The sequence below is a fragment of the Helianthus annuus genome, chromosome 11, assembly GCF_002127325.2.
Source record: "Helianthus annuus cultivar XRQ/B chromosome 11, HanXRQr2.0-SUNRISE, whole genome shotgun sequence".
NCBI classification, from domain to species: domain Eukaryota; kingdom Viridiplantae; phylum Streptophyta; class Magnoliopsida; order Asterales; family Asteraceae; genus Helianthus; species Helianthus annuus.
The window spans coordinates 123,149,387-123,164,150 of record NC_035443.2 but is presented as its reverse complement, the minus strand read 5'-3'; the positions used below and the strand labels follow the sequence as shown (position 1 = coordinate 123,164,150).

The 14,764-nt window shown below is 39.0% G+C and overlaps 1 long non-coding RNA gene across 1 annotated transcript; it reads right to left on the bottom strand.

The window, feature by feature from the left end:
- Window positions 1-2,680: 2,680 nt before the first annotated feature.
- LOC110892002 lies at window positions 2,681-14,426 on the bottom strand. The gene is made up of 3 exons (XR_002565751.1): window positions 14,374-14,426; window positions 3,233-3,289; window positions 2,681-2,827 (listed from the first exon to the last, which is right to left on the bottom strand). It is a non-coding gene; the product is annotated as an uncharacterized LOC110892002 (long non-coding RNA).
- Between the last annotated feature and the right edge of the window lie 338 nt (window positions 14,427-14,764).

Here is a 14,764-nt window from a genome sequence, read left to right as displayed (position 1 = left end):
CGGTTTTCTGTTTTCAAAACTTTTTGTCACATTGACCACAATGGCCTCAAGATCAAACATGAGCTCTTCCTCTGCGCCTGCTACAACTTCTGCTACTACTGGTTCGGTGCTTCCACCACCTCCTCCAAGGATGCCAGCTTCTTCACAACCTCAGGATATTATCCCTACCCGGAGTGTTCAGGGATCTGCTCCCGTTTTAGCTTCTAATGATGAAATTCTAACCTTATTTGGAAGTGTGCAGGAACAAATGAGGCAGCAACAGGAAACTAACCAAATGCTGTTAAGAGAAATACAACTCTTAAAAGCTGGCTCAAGCAGATCCACTGAAGATATCGTCACTCCTCTACAACCCAGAACTTTGAACTTCAGTTCGGCTGTGTATACTGAGGATAATAGGGGAAATATTGTGCCTAGCCATCCCCAGAATCCTACCCCTGAGATGCCCTCTTTGGTTAGAGTGTCAAATGTGAGGAGCTCAGGATATGCTTCAGGATATGGCCAAAATCCTCAGATTGGTAATGTGTCTAATAATAATAATACTCTTGCCACTAACAGTGTTGGATCTTTGCAGGATACAGGTGTGGCATCAGCATTATCTAGGGAGCTTCAGAAGCTAAAGTATATGATATCCAGTGTACCTGGGGTGGTTCAGCCAATTCCTGAAGTATCCCAGGATAGCCACATGATATCTCGTTTCGCACATCCTGTCTATGATGCTGAGATCCCGAAGAGATTTCAAACCCCCAACATGAAGCTCTATGATGGGACTACGGATCCTGAAGAGCATGTTGCCCAGTATAGGGAAAGAATGGAGATTAATCCTATTCCTCCGGAGCTTAAGGAAGCATGCCTATGCAAAGGCTTTGGTTCTACTTTAACAGGATCAGCCTTGACATGACTCTTAAATGTTCCTCCACATTCGATTACATCTTTTGCTCACCTAGTGAATTTATTTAATAGTCAATTTTCTTGTATTCGGAGTTTTGAAAAACTAACAAGTGATCTCTACAGGATAACTCAAGGACTTCAGGAATCCCTAAGGGATTATGTGAACAAATTCAGCAGGGAATCCTTGGATATCCCGCACCTTGATGTTGCCACAGTGGTCCAAGCATTCAAAATGGGACTACAAAAGGATTCTCAATTTTATCAGGATCTTGTGATGAATCCTTGCAAGAATTTGGACGAGGCTCGAAACAGGGCCTTGAGATATATCAGGCAAGAGGATGATAAGAAAATGCAAGAAAGGATGAACTCATCCACTACCTACGAGTCAACCAATAGGAAGTCAGAATCCTCATTTAAACCATATCGCTCTAAGCCATATGGTAGAAATGACAACAAGAAAGTGAATGCTGTTGAAGATGAGGATCCTGAAGAATATCCTGAATTATCTGAATATTGTTTTTATGTTAACATTCCTGAATTAATGTATGCTATGCAGGGTTTAGGAGACAAAGCTAGGTGGCCTCGAAAGAACCAACAAAAAGCTGATTGGAAGGATAAATCCAAATGGTGTGCCTTCCACGAAGATTTTGGTCATGTGACTGAGGATTGCATTGCTCTAAGAAAAGAAATAAGTTATCTTCTGAGCAAGGGATATCTGAAGGATCTCCTAGGAAGGAAGAAGAATAAGGGTCAGGATACGGAGAAGGATCCTGAACGAGCGGCATTACCTCCTGTGGATGCCAAGATAATCAACTTTATTTCGGGAGGATCCGACATTTGTGGGACTTCGTATTCTGCGGCTAAGAGACATGCAAAGGAGGCTAAGACTGAAAGGGGAGATAAACCAGCCAGGATGACAACCCTTACAACTGACAAAGTGATCACTTTCGACAGTGATGACCGGGATACTGTGCAGGGTCCACACCATGATGCTCTCGTAATAACATTGTATGTTGCTAACCATTTTGTACGCAGGATATTGGTGGACAACGGTAGCTCTGTTAATATAATTCAGCTGGAAACATTGAAGAGGATGAATGTATCTCCAATGGACATTACTTCGAAGTCCACTGTGCTCGTTGGTTTCAGTGGAGAAGCTAGGAATACCGTGTGAGAGATAAAGTTACCAGTGTATGTTGAAGGGGTCAACTCGATACAACGTTTCTGTGTGATGGACTCCCTATCCTGCTATAATATCATACTTGGCAGGCCATGGATCCATGACATGAAGGCCGTTCCATCAACCTATCATCAGTGTATCAAGATCCCTACTCCTTGGGGGGTTGTCAAGGTGGAAAGTGATCAACAGGAGACAAAGGAATGTTACTCATCCTCGATGAAACCCTCAACCAAGCCCAATGCAGCATAGCAATTAAAGATACGAGCCCAGGATATCGCGGAGGCTTCAGAATAGGATGTTAAGAAAATTATCCTGGACCAGGATAATCCGGATATCGCGGTGCTCGTAGGGACCAATATCCCTCAAGATATTGAGGATCAGTGAAACGCCCACTTTTTACTTTTGACAATAACGTAAAGCTCATACAAAGGTTTGGAAAAATTTTGACATGACCCATTCGGAAAGTGAACATTTTTCCTGCTTTTTAACGAAACCATTCAAGATACATTCTATGACACTATCCCAAAGATGCTAAATTAAAAACCAAACACAATTTACCTAGAATATTAAATCCAAACTATTCAAAATAAAGTTTAACTTCAAACTACTACCATCATCCTAATAATTAGTTTAACATTTACTACACAAAAGGATGTTTCGACCCATTCAAAAGAAACAACTTGAACCGGAAGCGTATAAAGGTCAACGTTGTGTGTGTATGTTCGGTCCGAGCGCGCCGCAATTAATCATGTGATTTACCTATCATTCATAACAACAACACATGTTAGTTCATAATACATAACATTTTACTTTAATAACATTATCACTTCCATTCGGAAACATTCATCATACCACTTCCCGATTCATTTGTAATGAACCGCTACATTCCATATCTCTCGATATACTTGCATCAATTGACCCATATAAACAAGTCAATTATACACATTCCAATCAACCATTCTACTTGTCCCTTTTTAACCCATTTGGACGGGTCACTCCATATTCACTATCACATCATAGTATCCTTAAAAAAATTCCCCAATATAAAGTTCATTACTTTTAGTCAATCATGAATCATAATGAAAACTTACACCTATTTCATAGCACTAACCAATTTCATACATAATTCTACAAATAGAGTACATAAAGTTTACATGAACTTACCGCGATCTTGAGATGCTTGTGCCTTCGAGTGACTTGCGCCTTCTTCCTTCTTTGTGCCTATATATCATAATCTCATACTTTAGCATTCTTAAACATTACTTCACAATCCTTATTGTACGTTATGGCGTTTACTAATCACATACATCATTATCATAAGAAAATTGCATCATTTTAACAAGTATACATGCAAAAGCCATAACTAGACTCACTTGGGCATTTTGTCAAACACCTTGTGTGCGTATCACTAGTTTAGCATAATGTACAAGCATTTTAAGCATAACTTCCATAGTTCACTCTTTGAGTAATAAAAAAAAACATCCCTAACTTAGAAATTATCATTCTAATTACGATCACATAATTCTAAATCAATTACATCTAACCTTTTCACTAACATTCATCAAATTAACATATAGAGCTTCACAATTTCTTGATCATCTTTTATCACATGAATGGGTTTTACCCTAATCTATCATCATAGAGAAATTAAAGCATGATTTCAACTCTTACAAGTTCATATCACCTTGCATTCATGTTTGATCTCATAAAGCATCACAAATTTCACATATCAAATTAATCAAACATCACCAAATCATGAAATTCGACTTACTTGATGTCAATTTCACTTAGGGATGAACATTTCTAACTCATGCATTGATAAACTTTCAATTTTCCCCTTTCAATTTGAGAGATTTGTGATGTTAGGGTTTTGACTCCCTTGGCTCCCTCCTCTCTCTCGATCGCACACACTGCCAGACCAAACTGGCTTTCTTTTTTTTTATCTAATTTTATTCTATATTACACATTTAGCCCCTAACTTTTATGGTATGTTCAAATTAGTGATTTTTCACACTAACTTTGTTACTTTTCTTTAGTTAACTTTATTCCCATACAAAGGGTTTTTAACTTACCATTATTTATAAGACTTTCAAAATGGTAAAAATTTATATTTACCATTCTTTGTCATTAAATCCTCACTATTAGTTTATTATATTAAGACATACGAAAACTGGGGTGTTACAAGTCCACCCCCCTTATAAAAGGTTTCGTCCCCGAAACCTGACTACGTACCAAATAATTCCGGGTAGTGCTTTTGGATGTCATCCTCCGCTTCCCATGTGAGATCCGATCCCTTCCGATGTTGCCATTGAACCAACACTTGTCGAACAGATTTGCTTCGGAGGTGCTTCACTTTAAAATCCTTGATTGCGACGGGCCTTTCAACATAATTTAACTTCTTATCCACTTCAATGTCATCCATAGGTATGCCGTCTCATCCGCAAGGCACTTTCGCAACTGAGACACATGAAAGGTGTTATGAATCCCATCCAGCGCGGGTGGTAATTCAATCTGATATGCCACCGCCCCGACCCGGGCGAGTATTTTGAATGGCCCGATGTATCGAGGGCCTAACTTCCCGCGTTTACGAAAACGGATTATTCCTTTCCATGGGGAGACCTTTAGTAATACATGATCTCCCACTTGAAATTCAATTGGCCGCATTCGTTGATGTGACAACCCTCTCAAAACCAGGTATCCGTACGACTTAATTAATTATTAATTATTGCCTAATTACTGTGCTTTACTGAGTTTGCTGATAAACTGCTACTTTATTGTTGGTACTTGTACATATCTGCATCATACTTTGATTTCTCCTGTCACTACATTATTTATTTACTGAACTCTAGTGACAAACTTGATGCACAAAAAGCACAGTAGCACTAAACGGATACACAGTGAACATGCTGGTATAGCCAGCATCAGGCAAACACTGCCTCTAAAGGCCTGAATGAGCCAGAATTATTTTACTACACCCATAGTGTGTGTAGGGATACAAGGGTTGTATGATTACGTCTCTAGGAATAAGATATAGAGATTTGGATGTGCCTAAAACATACTTTAAGCACGGAACACAGCACTTTTATCAACACACTAGCTTCTAGCTAACTAATAAAGTGCCAAAATATGAGGAATTATTCCCGACACTTTGCAGAATAAATTGTGTCGCTAAAAATATTATTTATGACGCTTAACGGATATCTTAAGCACTTTAACGGATTACTATCCAACCGAACAACCGGACAATACCCGGAACATAAAAATATTGCCAAAATTAATATTGGTACTTTTCTGAGCCAGTTAGGGTCCCTGATTACCCTAACACCCGCTTTTAATGCACTAAAGCAACTAACGGGGTTAGACCTCGCACTTAACGCACTTAACCAAACTGAACCGTAACTGAACATTTGGAAACGAACCGAGCACCATTACATCCCAATGGGATCGGCCAACTAGTGGGACCGGGAGAGTACGTCCTTTATTATTTTATATTAGATTACGCGAAGATCGAGACGACTTTTTCTATAAATATCCTCATCTTACACACACAAACACACACACACTTCACTCACTCTCTCTCTCCCTCTCCCCTCTCCCTCTCGGCCGAACACTATCACCACCACCCACCCGCTTTCGAGTTCAAGTCTTGCAATTCCAAGTCCATACAAGTGTCGGTGGTTACGTACAACGGAGCTCGGAACAAACGGAACGCGAAGGACCTCTACCGTTTGCTATTATCCACGCAGTTTTCGACTAGTTTCTTCCCTAGCCCCGAGCTAGAGGTATAACGTTTAAAACTCATTTTTGGTCATGTCTAAAGTGGTTAAAAGGATATTTGTCGGTTGAATGACGGTAACCCGCTTAATGAAACTTTAAAGTTTACTAAAACGTGAATATCGTTGGATAAAAGCTCAAAACGCGTGTAAATGTCGTAGTATTTGAATATGTTGGTTAAAATGACCCGATCTATGATATGGTGGCTCTTATCATCGTTTAACCCGACTTTGTTAAGATCTCGAATTTTGGCATACACTAGATGCCAGCGGTTCAAGGGTTAAAAGGTGAAACTCCACCATACGAGAAACATGAACTTGTATAAAAGTGTTTTAACATGAAAAATAGTATTTAAAACAAGCCGATCTACGTATGTACAAGTGGTATGTTCGTAGGACCGGGTGTCGAGAAAATCATGTTTTTATAAAAGTGGATAAAGTGTTAACAAATATGATTTTTATAAACTACAAGTATAGAAACACTTGTAGAATAAAAGATCCGACAAAATAACAATGTTTACAAAAATTGTCGGGAAGTTGTAAGAAGTGATTTGTTCCAAAAACGAGGTTTTTGCAAGACTAAGCTATGTTATGAATAGATCCACTAAAAATAACGAGATCTACACCGTAGTTTTTGTAAAAACTACAAGTTCATGAAACGACGCGGTTTTACATACTAGTCTTCTTTTTGAAGTGTTGAAAATTGATTCGGTTGGTTTGATAAATTGTTGAGTTGATTTTGTAAAAGAAAATGATACGCTTGAAAGCGTGGCCACCTCCAGTTACAGGGGAAACTCTGGCGAAATTTTCTAAAAATCTAACACTTAGAATTATTTACAAGTGTTAGACTACTTTGACATGTTTTCAAATATATTTCGCCACAACTTTATTTATAAATAATCGGAGGTGGGATTTTCACAAAAATAAACGAGATAAGTATATATTCGGTAAATATATTTTGCCTCCTCACTGTTTATGATTATTTTGTGAAAATGTATAAATATTATTTTTTTGAGTAAAAATAATATTTACTAACTTTGGCAAGCCCGAAATAATACAAACGCTTGTACGTCAAGAATATAAGTTACAACGGTGATTATCATTACCACTTAATCGTTAAAACGTAACTTACGCATTATTCAGAAGTATTCATAAGCGCGTGTGATGTCAATATATTATTTTGGGAAAATATTATGAGAAAAAGGAAATATATTATTTTTGAGAAAAATAAATATATTTTGAAATAAGAAATAAAATATATTAAGTGGGACTTAATAAAATGATATAAATACACATGTATTTAAATCCCCCATCCTTGGGAAGGAGAATGCGTATCAAACATATATACGGAACGGTTGTCTAACTGTTTCCCAAAAATATAATCTATGAAGCTAAAGCACGGCCATCCGTCTAATAAAATTAGCACATGTAGGTCGTTGCGCAGCACCTGGATATTTGGACTATTTGATACTGTGACGCATTCACTGTGAGTTCATGTCCCCCTTTTTCTCTTAACTGTTTTCAGTTTTATAAACTGCGGGGGTGAAATACATGTTACAATGATTATGGATATGTTATACATGGTATGGTTAGCATAAGGAGGGTTATTACTTAGATCATGTGAGTGGGTAGGCAGAAACTTGAGGCCATTAATCCTCGTTGAGGACCGAGGGACAGGAGCGGTAGATCTATCTGGGTGTAGCGAGCCCAGCCCCAGGTCCAGCTGAACGGACCTCGGGGTGACTTAGTGCCCGACGCATAAATCCGCTAGGTTTGAGTCATCCCTACTTGCACTTCACACATATCAGTGGACTTGCAACCCATTGGTGATCTCTTTTATTTCCTTATTTGCTACATACCAGGGTTTTTGATAAAGATAAAGGTTTATTTACTCATTTTCGCATGAACTCGCTCAACATTATTGTTGATTTTTCAACTTACATGTATTTCAGGGAATTAAGGATCTGGCACGGTTTAGCAGGATTTCCCGCTGCATTTAGACTCAGAGTCATCCGGGTTCAAGGCTTATGGCTCTTTCCTGGACAAGCCATAGCCCCTGAACCATGTTTATTTATGTTGCATTATGGTAGTGGTTGTACTGTTTAAGACAAGTAATGGTTGTTGGGTGTTTACCCATTTAGACAATGTTTGACAATTTTATTTTCAATGGATGACTTTGCATGATTTTAAATTCATATAGCTTGTTATGATTAAGCTATGGTATTAAGAAGTCACACCAAATTAACCACGCTTCCGCAAAGCCAGGGTGTGACAGTTGATCCGCATAAGACTTTTGTCTATCTTGCGCTGCTTTTATTCTTGATCTAACCATATCTATCTTTTCGTTCGTCTTGGCCACTACTTCTTTTGACGCGATTTCTCGTTGACCCAGGGTCCTACATTTCCTTCCATAAAGCATTTCGTAGGGGGCCATTTTTATGCTGTTATGATAGCTATTATTATATGAGAATTCTACCAAAGGTAGATGATCATCCCAGCTTCCTCCGAAATCCATAACATACGCCCTTAACATATCAACTAATGTTTGAATAGTTCGTTCTGACTGACCATCGGTTTGTGGATGGTAGGCGGTGCTGATGTGTAATTGGGTCCCCAATTCATCATGAAACTTCCTCCAATAACGAGATGTGAACCGGGTGTCCCGATCGGATACTATAGACACCGGAACCCCATGTCTTGATATGATCTCGTTCATGTAGACTTCCGCCATCTTTTCTGAATTATAATTTTCCCGAATAGGTAAGAAATGTGCACTTTTGGTCAGTCGGTCAACGACCACCCATATTGCATCGTGCCCTTTTCTTGTCTTTGGAAGCTTAGTCACCAAGTCCATCGTTACATGTTCCCATTTCCACACCGGGATCTCTAAGGGTTGTAACTTTCCATACGGCTTTTGGTGTTCGGCCTTTACTTGGGAACACGTCAAACACTTAGCAACATACTTGACAATGTCCCTTTTCATCCCCGGCCACCAATAATTCATCCTCAAGTCTCGATACATCTTTGTAGCCCCCGGATGAACAGAGTATCGAGACTTGTGAGCCTCATTCAACAGCAATTCCTTCACACCTCAATGCCGAGGTATCCAGATTCGGTTATACCTCGTTTTCATTCCATTTGCATTCTCTCCCAATTCATGAATAAACCCTTTCGTTCTTTCTTTCTTTGGGTCAACAGCATTTAAAGATTTCGTTTGAGCTTCTCGAATTTCATCAAGGAGTTTAGGAGTGACTACCATCTTCATGGATTTTACCCGAATCGGGGGTGGGTACTCCTTTCGACTAAGTGCGTCCGCCACTACATTAGCCCTCCCGGGATGGTAATGAATGTCACAATCGTAATCCTTAGTGAGTTCCAACCATCTTCGTTGCCTCATATTGAGATCTTTCTGCTCGAAAAAATATTTGAGGCTTTTATGATCCGAGAAGATTGTACATTTCACCCCATAAAGGTAGTGCCTCCATATTTTCAAGGCGAATACGACCGCCGCCAGTTCAAGATCATGAGTCGGATAATTGCCTTCATGTTGCTTGAGTTGTCTCGAAGCATAAGCAACGACTTTACCCCTTTGCATTAACACACATCCTAAACCTTGGCGAGAGGCGTCAGTATACACCACCAAATCATCTGTTCCATCCGGTAATGCCAATACTAGGGACTTTGAGAGCTTCTCCTTCAAGGTCTGAAACACTCTTTCTTGTTCTTCGCCCCATATAAACTTTTCGCTCTTCTTTGTTAACTTCGTCATGGGCGAGGCTATCTTGGAGAAATCTTCGATGAACCTCCTGTAGTACCCAGCCAGGCCCAGAAAACTTTTTATTTCACTTGGATTCTTCGGGGGTACCCAGTTCATTACCGCTTCCACTTTGGACGGGTCCACATGGACACCCTCCGCATCAATTATATGACCCAAAAACTGTACCTCTCTAAGCCAAAAGGCACACTTTGAGAACTTTGCATATAGCTTTTCCTTGCGAAGTGTTTCCAATACATTACGTAGGTGGGAAGCATGTTCTGCTTCACTTCGGGAGTATATTAGTATATCGTCAATGAAAACGATTACATACTTATCAAGCATAGGTCGGCACACCCGATTCATCAAATCCATAAACGCAGCTGGCGCGTTCGTTAACCCAAAAGACATTACTAAGAACTCGTAATGTCCGTATCGTGTTCGAAACGCAGTCTTCGGCACATCTTCTTCCCGCACACGCAATTGATGATAACCCGACCGCAAATCGATTTTCGAAAACCAACTTGCCCCTTGTAGCTGGTCAAATAGGTCATCAATTCTGGGCAATGGGTATCGATTCTTCACCGTTAACTTGTTCAACTCTCGATAGTCGATGCACATTCGCATCGAACCATCTTTCTTCTTCACAAATAATACGGGTGCTCCCCATGGTGAAACACTTGGTTTAATAAAACCCTTATCGAGCAATTCCTGAAGCTGCGTCATCAATTCTTTCATTTCGGTTGGGGCCAACCGATAAGGAGCTTTAGCTACCGGTTTTGCACCCGGATTAAGCTCTATTTTGAATTCTACTTCTCGTTCAGGTGGGAGCCCTGGTAGGTCTTCCGGAAACACATCCGGATATTCATTTACCACATTCACATCTTCAAGCTTTGGGACACCTCGATTAGTGTCAATCACATAAGATAGATAAGCTCTACCCCCGTTCCTCACATGTTTGACAACTTTGATTATGGAGCACAATTTCGGCTTGATGACCCTTTCCCCTTGAACACTTATCCGTTTCCCCCCCGAGGTTACTACATGAATGACTTTCTTTTCACATTGAATTTCAGCGTGGTTTTGGGCTAGCCAATCCATTCCTACAACTACTTTAAATTCCCCCATGTACATTGGAACAAGGTCTATACTAAATTCCTCATCTTCGATTATTATCTTACAGTTTTTGCAAATATCATGCAACAAATAGCTTTTACTATCAGCAACTTCAACCTCTAAGGGTATTGGCATCTTTTCAAGCTTAAACGATGGGTGAGCTAACAATTCATTAGAAATGAACGACCTACTAGCCCCGGAATCAAATAAAACATTCATAGGCATAGAATTAACCAAGAATATACCTAAAACCACGTCCGGGCTAGCTTTGGCTTCATCCGAGGTTAACTGAAACATCCTCCCGCGAGCCTTGGGGGGCTCATCCTTCTTTCCATCTCTCTTTGCCCCTTGTTGGAGTTTCGGACATTCCGCTTTAACGTGCCCGTTTCATTGCAATTATAACACGCCTTTGGGTTTTCGGGGCACCTATAAAACGGATGTCCCTCTCGCCCACATTTGTAGCATCCCTTCTTTCCCGACAAACATTCACCCGAATGATGCTTCCCACACATCTTGCAGGTCGGAATTTCACTACTTGTTTTCCCCTTTTTGCTTTGGTCTTGATATCTTGCCTTTTTCGATGGACTAGCGTTGGTAGGCTTCTCCGCTACCCTTTTCTCTCCTCGTTCAACCTGTCTTTTTATCTCAATTTCTCTATCTCTTGCCCATTCAATTAATTCATTTAACGTCGCACACTTGGAGGGATTTACAAATTCCCGATATTCATCCTTTAACATAGCATGGTAACGTATAATCCTTTGCCTCTCAGTCCCCGCTATCTCCTCACAGAACTTCACCCTCTCAAGGAACTTGTTCGTTATCTCGTCAATTGTTTCATTCTTTTGTCTGAGACGTAAGAAGTCTTCCTGAATCTTATCAATTGCGGATTGTAGACTGTAATATTTCAGAAATGACTCCTTGAATTCTTGCCATGTTAACGACTGTACTTTATCATCCCCCAACTCCTTCGAGTATGCGTCCCACCAATCTTTTGCTTGAAGTTGTAGAAGGCCTGTGGCAAACATTACTTGATCCTCCACTTCACATCTACTTCGTGTAAACACGGCTTCGGTACTTGAAATCCACCTTTGGCAAGCTATCGGATCAACTTCCCCTTTGTATGGTAAGGGATTACATGCCATGAACTCTTTGTACGTGCATCTCCGATTGCTTTTCTTCACTTGCAATTCACTAATCATTTCTTTTAATTCTTCCACCTTAGATGTTACCGAGGTATTAACTATCTCCAATACTTGTCCTTCGACTTCTTGAGCTAGTCGGGGTACACTAGCCTCTATCGCTTTCTTTACTTCTTCCACAATCATAGTTCTTATTTCATTTCGGCGTGCTTCATCGTCATCATTCACATTCACCATATCAGCCATCTACATAAAACGTGCATTACATTCATTAGATTTTATTTCATAATTCCCATTATCATGATTTAACATCATTGTATCATGACACATTTCATTCATCGTTCATATTTTATATCTTATCGTCAATGACGACCGTCTCATATCATATCGACCAATATCTTTAATCATAACAAATTTTTTTCTTCTCAACATTCACATGTACTTTCCCTCGAGTCTAAATCACCTAACACATTTAATTTCATGCATTCTTATTGCATATCAAGCTATCCTTGTGACTTGATAAGGATTACTAGGGTTTGAGGGCTTAAATTAAAGTTTTCGTTACTACCTGAGGTCACCGTAAGCTTTGGTTACCCTTCCGTAGCTTACGGTACAAAGAAAAGAAAAATTTATATCTGGGCGCCACCGTAAGCTACGGTGGCCACCGTAGCTTACGGTGGAAGAAAAAAGGTTACGGTGGTAACCTGCTGATTTACGGCAGAAATTTGCAGTCGCACGGTCGTGCGTCCAGTTGCACGACCGTTCATAACCTAAAACGTTGGGAGCTCTGGCAGTGCACAAGCCAGCGCACTGTCTTACTCGGAAGCGCACGTCCGTGCGACCAGTGCACGACCGTGCACCGTGCCCAGTGTTGTTGGCTGAATTATTCCCTCTTTGATCCGTTCTAACCCCAACTGAAACGATTCATTCCACATTTTTTTTCCACAACATTCCATAACATTCTATAACATTCCGTAACTAATTATTCATACTACAAAAAGAAAATTTTCAACTTTTTAAAATACTTACTTGCTTTGCGCCGCGAAACGAACACACACTTCCTCACGAGCTTTCAGTTTGAGTTCAAGCACTTGATGCTTAAATCCCTCAAACCTAGGCTCTGATACCAACTTGAAACGCCCACTTTTTACTTTTGACAATAACGTAAAGCTCATACAAAGGTTTGGAAAAATTTTGACATGACCCATTCGGAAAGTGAACATTTTTCCTGCTTTTTAACGAAACCATTCAAGATACATTCTATGACACTATCCCAAAGATGCTAAATTAAAAACCAAACACAATTTACCTAGAATATTAAATCCAAACTATTCAAAATAAAGTTTAACTTCAAACTACTACCATCATCCTAATAATTAGTTTAACATTTACTACACAAAAGGATGTTTCGACCCATTCAAAAGAAACAACTTGAACCGGAAGCGTATAAAGGTCAACGTTGTGTGTGTATGTTCGGTCCGAGCGCGCCGCAATTAATCATGTGATTTACCTATCATTCATAACAACAACACATGTTAGTTCATAATACATAACATTTTACTTTAATAACATTATCACTTCCATTCGGAAACATTCATCATACCACTTCCCGATTCATTTGTAATGAACCGCTACATTCCATATCTCTCGATATACTTGCATCAATTGACCCATATAAACAAGTCAATTATACACATTCCAATCAACCATTCTACTTGTCCCTTTTTAACCCATTTGGACGGGTCACTCCATATTCACTATCACATCATAGTATCCTTAAAAAAATTCCCCAATATAAAGTTCATTACTTTTAGTCAATCATGAATCATAATGAAAACTTACACCTATTTCATAGCACTAACCAATTTCATACATAATTCTACAAATAGAGTACATAAAGTTTACATGAACTTACCGCGATCTTGAGATGCTTGTGCTTTCGAGTGACTTGCGCCTTCTTCCTTCTTTGTGCCTATATATCATAATCTCATACTTTAGCATTCTTAAACATTACTTTCACAATCCTTATTGTACGTTATGGCGTTTACTAATCACATACATCATTATCATAAGAAAATTGCATCATTTTAACAAGTATACATGCAAAAGCCATAACTAGACTCACTTGGGCATTTTGTCAAACACCTTGTGTGCGTATCACTAGTTTAGCATAATGTACAAGCATTTTAAGCATAACTTCCATAGTTCACTCTTTGAGTAATAAAAAAAAACATCCCTAACTTAGAAATTATCATTCTAATTACGATCACATAATTCTAAATCAATTACATCTAACCTTTTCACTAACATTCATCAAATTAACATATAGAGCTTCACAATTTCTTGATCATCTTTTATCACATGAATGGGTTTTACCCTAATCTATCATCATAGAGAAATTAAAGCATGATTTCAACTCTTACAAGTTCATATCACCTTGCATTCATGTTTGATCTCATAAAGCATCACAAATTTCACATATCAAATTAATCAAACATCACCAAATCATGAAATTCGACTTACTTGATGTTAATTTCACTTAGGGATGAACATTTCTAACTCATGCATTGATAAACTTTCAATTTTCCCCTTTCAATTTGAGAGATTTGTGATGTTAGGGTTTTGACTCCCTTGGCTCCCTCCTCTCTCTCGATCGCACACACTGCCAGACCAAACTGGCTTTCTTTTTTTTTTATCTAATTTTATTCTATATTACACATTTAGCCCCTAACTTTTGTGGTATGTTCACATTAGTGATTTTTCACACTAACTTTGTTACTTTTCTTTAGTTAACTTTATTCCCATACAAAGGGTTTTTAACTTACCATTATTTATAAGACTTTCATAATGGTAAAAATTTATATTTACCATTCTTTGTCATTAAATCCTCACTATTAGTTTATTATATTAAGAC